Genomic DNA, 7,941 nt, shown 5'->3' with positions numbered 1-7,941 from the left:
GATGCCAACGGACAACCAGCTCGGTGATGACACAGTGCCTGCATCGTAAAGGAGTTCATTATTAAAGCCTTTATTGATTGTACGGATAAGCGCAGATGCTTTGATTCTATCTACGCGATTGATGACAAAGAAGCTACTCCTCAACTCCTCGCATGGAGTGCTCCATCCAATGTACTTCTTCAGCAGTACCTGCGTGAGTCCTGTAACTGGCCTGCCTCCGTCACAGTCGGCCTGAACTTTGGATTTACACTGGTCCAGCGCTCCATCATGTAACCCATAAGTGCTTTTTGACTATAAGCACTATTTTTTTATTCAATCTATACGAATTCATATCTCTAGTTCTACTTATTGGATTTTTGTCATTTTGGTCTTATTTTATGAATGAAATGATTCCTATTTTTTCTAAACCTGGAGTATTTTTGTTGTGTTATTGTGTTACTGGGTGTGCGTGTGTTGCACAAATAATTTACACATTGCCTCTTTAGATAAACCTGATTGCTCTGCGTCTAGCTACCAGAGGGTGAGCACAGGTTATCTTTTAGTGTGTATCTACTTTACCCTGGCAAGGACTGTGGTCCCTACTTGGACAGGGTGCATACCTATGTCAACTAGAGCCACAATTTCCAACAGTAGCGTATATAAATGTCACAAGATCCTCCGCAGCAATGGGTCCAGATAAAATTCCCATAAATGTTTTGGAAAAGGATCCTGAAGAATGGGGCATCTTTTTATTACCTCTTTTTGATTATTGTTACCATACAGGTCAAATCCCCTCCTCCTGGAAGGGGAGCATTATAAAATCACGCCCAAAAAACAGGTGTGCAAACATAGACAGTCAACTACCATCAGATTGCTCTCCTGGATGCATCTTAAAGGATTTTTGCAGCCAGCATATTAGAATATCTACAAAATAGGGCATTCACTACTGGAATCATCTCACAATAATAGGCATAATTTATATCTAATCACTCTGTGATGGATAATATTGCTATTGTCCTGACATCAATGGATAAATATGTGGTAAATCCTGTTCAGTGTCTTCATTTACTTTTCGATTGCATTTGATAAAGCTGACAGGCCAACCCTTTGGAAGACATTGAGTACATTGGGCATCCCTCTGAATGTACTGAGATCACTTGTAGCACTGCATTCCTCTATATAGTGTAGAGTGTTAATAGAAGGAAGAAAAGGCCTAACTTCAAAAATGCAAACTAATAATGCCCTAAAACAAGGCTGCCCATTGGCCCCCTTACTCTTCTCTATATTTCTTGGCTATTTACAGTCGAATTTGCAAATTTTCGAAATTTTCCTCCATATGATGCCTCTTATGATTTATATGTCTTAACCTATGCAAATTATGTGTTTTTATTTGATGTTCCATCATTAGGCCTACAGCGTAATTTGAAATTTTTGAATGAGCCCGCAGAAAAAAAGCCACTGAAAAATTACCATTTCTATGACTAAAATAATGGCGTTTAAATGAAGAAAATACTGTTGTGCCTTTAGTTGGCATACAGGTGGAACATCATTGTAAATGGTAAAATCATATGCGTGTTTTGGCAAAGTGTTTTGTCAAAACCTTGATAATAAAGCTCACCACGTGCGTTGAGGAAATAAGGCCATTGGGCATGCTGTTATCTCAAATCAGTTTTATAACTCTTCGGTCATTTTAAACATTTATTAGAAATTTGGCATGTAAAAATCTTTCGAACCTTATAGATGTTCCAGAATATACATCCATAAGTTATTTTTGAATCACTACGAAGGGAAGATTCTCCATAAATTGGCTCCATGAGCCAAGCAGTGTTTGTGCAAGCGCTGCAACTAGAATTCTATCTTATAAGTGCATCTGCCATTGCAATGGCAAACATGGTGCTTTGAGCCTATAGTCTTTGTCACGCAACAGAAGGCACACTTAAAGATATTTTGAGGCAGGAAACCCTAACAAAAATCTAAAATAGTTTTTAAATACATTGGAATGTAAAGTGGAATATTTATCCACTTGGAGTCCTACACAAAGTAAGCTTTTTAAAAAAAAAAAAAAAAACTCTATCCCAATATTTAGTCACTTTAGTTTGCAAGAATTTAAAATGAGTTAAATGACTGGTGGCTGTTCGAGATGATACACATCCACAGAAGTATTTATCCTTCATCGTAGATCATGGTGATAGGTGAATCGCACTTAGTCAGGCTAGGGATGCTACCATCAAATGCCTATAAGATCACGTGGTACAATTCTGCAGGCTTGTGTGATTTCTGCCAGGGAGGGATTCAAGATTAAAGACACACACTCCATATTTTTCCCGCAGCCTCAGTAGCATTCGTTGATATATAACTCCTTTATATTTTAAATTTAACATAACAAGCATAGATGAAATTTCAAATTGTATAAAGGCACCACCAAATGAATATGTGTGTATCAATGTATTTACATTTTTAACATCTTTTTTGAAACTGTTTTAAATAAGTTATTTATTGGTACTATTGGACTCACAGCACGTTGCAATAACACTATTTTATATCGTTGATCCCTGCAGGCAATACATTCATTCATTATCAGCTTTATTTCGATTTAAGATAATAAACCATAAAAGCAAAGAATCATCATGCATATGCAATAAAATATCAAGTTAAAAACATTGAATCATTGGGGGTAAGAAGTTCTACAAAAACGCTCCAAAAGCACAACACAACTCATAAAAAGTTAAGAGATCATAAATATAAAGTGCATTCAGATTATTAGAAACATATGCCCATAAATAAGATAAACAAGGACAAGGGGCCAAGGGTACACAAAATAGAGCATGAGTCAGATTAGAACTTTGGGGATCGCCTACACTGTAATGCATATTTAAGTAATATAGCATCTACAAAACAAACCTCAAGATTTAAGAGGGACAAAGTATCGAAGAGCCGGGATGTGTTGGCATACACATCCTAGCATAGCAATTAGAAAACCCACATAAAAAGTAAAATGTTAAAGGGTTTGCAGGGATCGCTCATCACAGGGACATATTAAGATGTCATTCGAGCTAAACTGGCCGAGAGGGAAAGTTGACACTTGATCAGACCCAGCCTGAACCTGGTGAGAAGAGCTCTACCCCTTGCATGCAGCACCATTCCCAAGTGTGGTTCCAAGCCCACGGTTGTTGTACAGACACATACTTTATGTTTGATGGTTTCTGCACTCCACAGGCCTCCCTTTCCTTGATCGGAAGGTCTTCATAAAGCATCTTTGAGCCATTCATTGTCCATCACTGTGAGGTGGCTAAGTGAGGTAAAACTATCCGGTCTGCCCAGCTTATGACACATTTTACCCACTGGATGTGAAGGCCCATGTCACAGCCTAGCCAGTCCAGAATGATGTCTCTATTCAGCGAGGCCTCCTGGTTTGGCCATATGGAGCACCATAGCATCAGAGGAGCCAACTTAATGGCATCCTCCACAAACGGCAGGCCCAGCTCTTCATGACAAGCATAGCTGGGTGACCCAGAGGACGCGCCGAGTAGGCGCCTACAAGTCCTGTGGCTTTATAGCCTCACAGACGAGCACCATAGGTGAGGGTCCAGACACATTTCTTGGCATAAATCTCAAGTAAGGCAGTCATTGGTTTGCTGCCTATCATCGAGACCAGGCTAAATAGAAAACCTGCGGAATTGCAGTACTTCAGATGTCTTTGTTTCAAACAAGGTACCTAGGACCCATGCAAATCAGAAATGACGCCCAAATAGGGAAATTCATGGGTTAAGTTCAGTGAAATACCCTGAAGTTAAAAATGACGAGATTTCACTCACTTCTGCCCACAGGGCAACACAGACGTTTTAGACTGATTCTTGCATAACACCAAGCTGCTCATAAAATCACTAAAGGTATTCAATAAAGTCTGCAGGCCGTTTGGTGCTCGATACATTAAAGCAGCGCAATCGATGTACGAAAGGAGAGGGACGTGTCTATCCTTAACAGTTGGTGGGTCTCCACGATGTGGGCGAGTATGCACGCCTGCCGCACCCCAGGTCCCAGCCCCCCCCAGTCCGAGTCTCATGCAAGCACTCAGAACATGGTGGAGGGCACGTAGGAAAGCCACCAAGCTTGGGTCAAACCCCAGGGAGAGGAGAACCTCCCAAATTTTGGACCTGACATGCCAGGTCTATAGAATAAAGATACAGGGGGCCTATTGATATTGGTGTTTTTAAAGAATTAAAATGAGACTTAATCCCTACATGAGGGTTGGTGAAGTGAGAGCACATAGATTAAATTACAGAAATGAGTGTGTAAATAAATGAAGTGAGGATAATCCATTGATAGGGCAATTCACAGGGCCAAGATGAGCTAACCCATACAATGTACCAATGAAGGGCTTACATGTATATAAACTAAATAGGTTATAATTTTATTACAGGAAGTTCCTGGCATGTTACTATAACAGAACAGTTAAATATACATGAAAACCTCACTTATGAAATATTTTTGGAGGCTAGTAAATGGGATCTATATCCTGATGAATGCCACAGACCCATAGGGGGCTATAGAATTTGGCAAGAAACATGTCCATAGAAAGCAGAGAGGGTGACAGGGACGCTAATTCCCTAAGTACCCCCACAACATACATTTTGTAACCCTAGCGGGAATAAAGTAATATAGAGGGTACCCTCCTAGATAGTTTTAATTGAATTACTGCCTGTGCATAAATGGATCCCAAGAGTGTTTTTTCCAAAAATATATTTTGCGCTCCACCCGGTATGTTGGCCTGCAGGAGGGTTTAGAAGCAGCCCTAAGATGAAGCATGGCACTAACCAGTGAGTGAGGGCAGTATTTAAAAACCCTGTAGGTTTTCCCGAAATGCAGAATGTGCAAAACTAATTGAATTTCAGATGCTTTCCCTTCTCTGTGTGTGTTTATCGATATTTCTTAGGGAGGACTAGGGAAAGCTTTATCCTCTTGTCCCTTTCTTTTTAGAGTGTGATGAAAGGGTTATTGGATAGCTACTGCTATTTTCTCGACCGTGAACTCAATGTTTAGCGGACATGGCGGTGGTGATACAGCAAGTTCAGAGAAGTGATCATTCAAGTGGTAGACCTACTTAAAGTGCGTAACCCAGGAATCTGCACTAATATTGTCACACAGGTAGTTAGAATCAATATCAGACCGCTGAACATGGTTAACCATCTGCCCAAATAGGCCTGAGTTACCTGATTTACAGGTCAAAGTCAAGGTATCCTATGCCTCCTCCTTAAGTTGAGTCTTTCTTCAAAAAATGGCTGGCTTATAAGCTGTTCTACAGGCCCGACCTTGTCCACGGCCAGTGGGAATGTTTTCAAGGCCCTCATTAGACGTTGATTGGCCACCCTACAGATATAATCAAACCAAAAGTGGTCTTGATGCTTAGGAGGGAGGATGAGCCTCATCAGTATGCTTTTGATAGTAGACCCTAAATGGTCGAAGTTATGGGCTCTACTGGATAGAGGATAGGATAGATGTAGACAATCAAAGATCCTATCCAAATGTTCTGCATTGAGTCTGTGCATGACTTCATTCATATCGGCCGACTTCCAAGCCAATCTCAACCCATCCCAACTTGGCTGCAAATGAGTCCCCCTGTGAAAATCTCATGAACACCAGGTTTTGGGCAAAACAATGTAAGAGCAAGTGGGTTAGGATCAATAAATGGACAGGAAATAACTTTAGCCTCATGCACTCGTCAAGAAGTCCTCTGCTGACAAAAATATAGTCAATAACAGGGGATCCTGATCCTGCAACAAAAGTAGGAGTTGCTAAGCAGTGAGGAGCAGCCAACTCAAATGTGTTACACAAACTTTATCTAGCTAGAAAAAGAGTGTGCTGCTCTCCTCTATTATCAGTAGGACAAGTCACAACTTCGGTGGAAAGGGCCTCCGGATAAAAAAAAACCAAACAATCACCACTGAACCCAATTTGGAATTGAAATCACCTGTCAAAACAATGTGTACACCACCATCTTGAGAACGATGGCTAGAATCGAATTCACAAATACTCTCAAAAAGGGCAACAAAATGTGGATTAGGCCTGGAAGGAAAATTGTAATTATGAAAATTAATTAACACTAATTTAAAAAGCTTTGACTACTTCACCATAAAATCTTGGTTTAGCGGATTGTGTTTGGGGTTTGGAACAATCCCACAATCAAGGGAAACTTGAAACTAAACAGAGAGCCCTGCCCAAGCCCTCCCCATTCCTGACGGGACTGAGGGGTCAAAGTGGCAGATAACACCATCACAAAAATGTTGCTTTGAAGCCCAAGTCTCTTGAAGGATCACAATGTTGTTGAAAGAAACAAGGCTGAGCCAAGATGCATCATTAATTTTGGCCGCAAGACCAGCCACGTTCCAACTCAGCAATTTTACCCCCAGAGTGGTTATGGGGACCATACAATTGTCCATTATTTGTTGCTGGGATGGGGTAGAATAGGGTTCAGTATCTGTTTGGGAGGCCTCCAAATCCGGACTGTTTACAGTGCTGACAAACCCCTTGTGGCTGTCCATCCATGGTGTGGGGGAAAAACCCAGTCAATCATTACAGCAGGAATCTGCCAAAACAGCAAAGTGATTAATGACAAGTACCGAAAAATGGGCTTTGCATGTAGAATTGTCAGAGGATAACGCTCTTAAAATTCCACCCATAGGATTAATCCGCCAGTAAAGATACCCAAAGGGAGAACCTCTTCATTGCTCTGCTTAGCAAGCCTCATATGTGAGGCACAGAGCAGCTCCTCAACCGCTGATGATTTGGCAAAATTACCAATGACACAGCCCCCTTCAAATTCCTTACTGGTAAACCTGATTGAAGGAACTCTGCGTGCAAACAAAACTGTGGGAAACAAGTTTAATTTATGACGAACGTGTTGGTTCAACCAATGGATGGCCTTCAACATCAGCTGCTCCGAGCTTTCTGTGGCCCAAAGCTTAAGCTCCGGGACATTGGATAGATTGAGGACATAAGGGAAAGCAGCCAGAGGTAAATTGAAGGCAACATCATCACTGACCCTACAAGGGCCTATTCCGGGTATGCGAGGGTCCCGGACCTGCAGATTGGACCTTAATGGGTTGGTGGGGGCGGGCACTTCCAAGCATTGGAAGTTGGCGTGACTCCATGAGGGAGGTCAGAGTGCGATAGTAAAGATGGTGAAGGGGGTGATCAGAAGGAACCCCTGAGTGCTATAACAGAGTCAGCTTGCTGGGGGGCCATTTACTTCACTAGGACCCCAGACAAGGCAATGACCACTGAGCAAAGCCTCAGAAAACGCCGATAGCTTATTTTTAATGGCTGTCAGACAGTCCATCATGGCAAAAAGACAAGCTGACATCGCAGCTTTTAATACATCAATCAGGGCATGAGGCTGGATGTTGCCCCCCAAACCAGAAGATACACTGTTGGAGGTAAGTTAACATTGTCAGAAGGCGTTGGCTGCTGGACTAAAAGAGAGACTGTGGATCTAGGTTGTTTGCTTCTGCGCTTGCGCTTTGCCGTAGTAGGGCTAGCAACGTTTGGGACTGTAGGCAGGGAAGGCGGAGAATTGTCAGCAACATAAGACTGGCCAGGAACTGTGGCATGCATGATGAAGCCCTCTCAACCTCCATGAAGAGACCCCTGTCAGGCTCCACCTCAGCCCTAGGGGAAGTAGAAAGGGGCAGATCCAGGTTATCAGAGGCAAGAGACAATCACCTCTCGACAAGCAGTATTTCTTTGTCTATGATTCCAGTGGCCCTTGCAAGGAAATCATTAATAGTAGTATTTCTGTCAGAGTGTATGACTACAGTGGGGTGAGAGGGGCCCAGCTTGTGCTTCCCCATCGTGGAACGTAAGCCAGAGCTCCAAACCGCCGACTAGCCCTCAAGAACTCATGAGGATTTACCACCACAGGCCACACAGGGGGATATGGTGATGCGGAGGCAGAACACCTTGAGA

Source organism: Triturus cristatus, chromosome 2_2 (assembly GCF_964204655.1).
Source record: "Triturus cristatus chromosome 2_2, aTriCri1.1, whole genome shotgun sequence".
Lineage (NCBI taxonomy): Eukaryota > Metazoa > Chordata > Amphibia > Caudata > Salamandridae > Triturus > Triturus cristatus.
The sequence above is the reverse complement of the archived record's forward strand: the minus strand, read 5'-3'. Positions refer to the sequence as shown.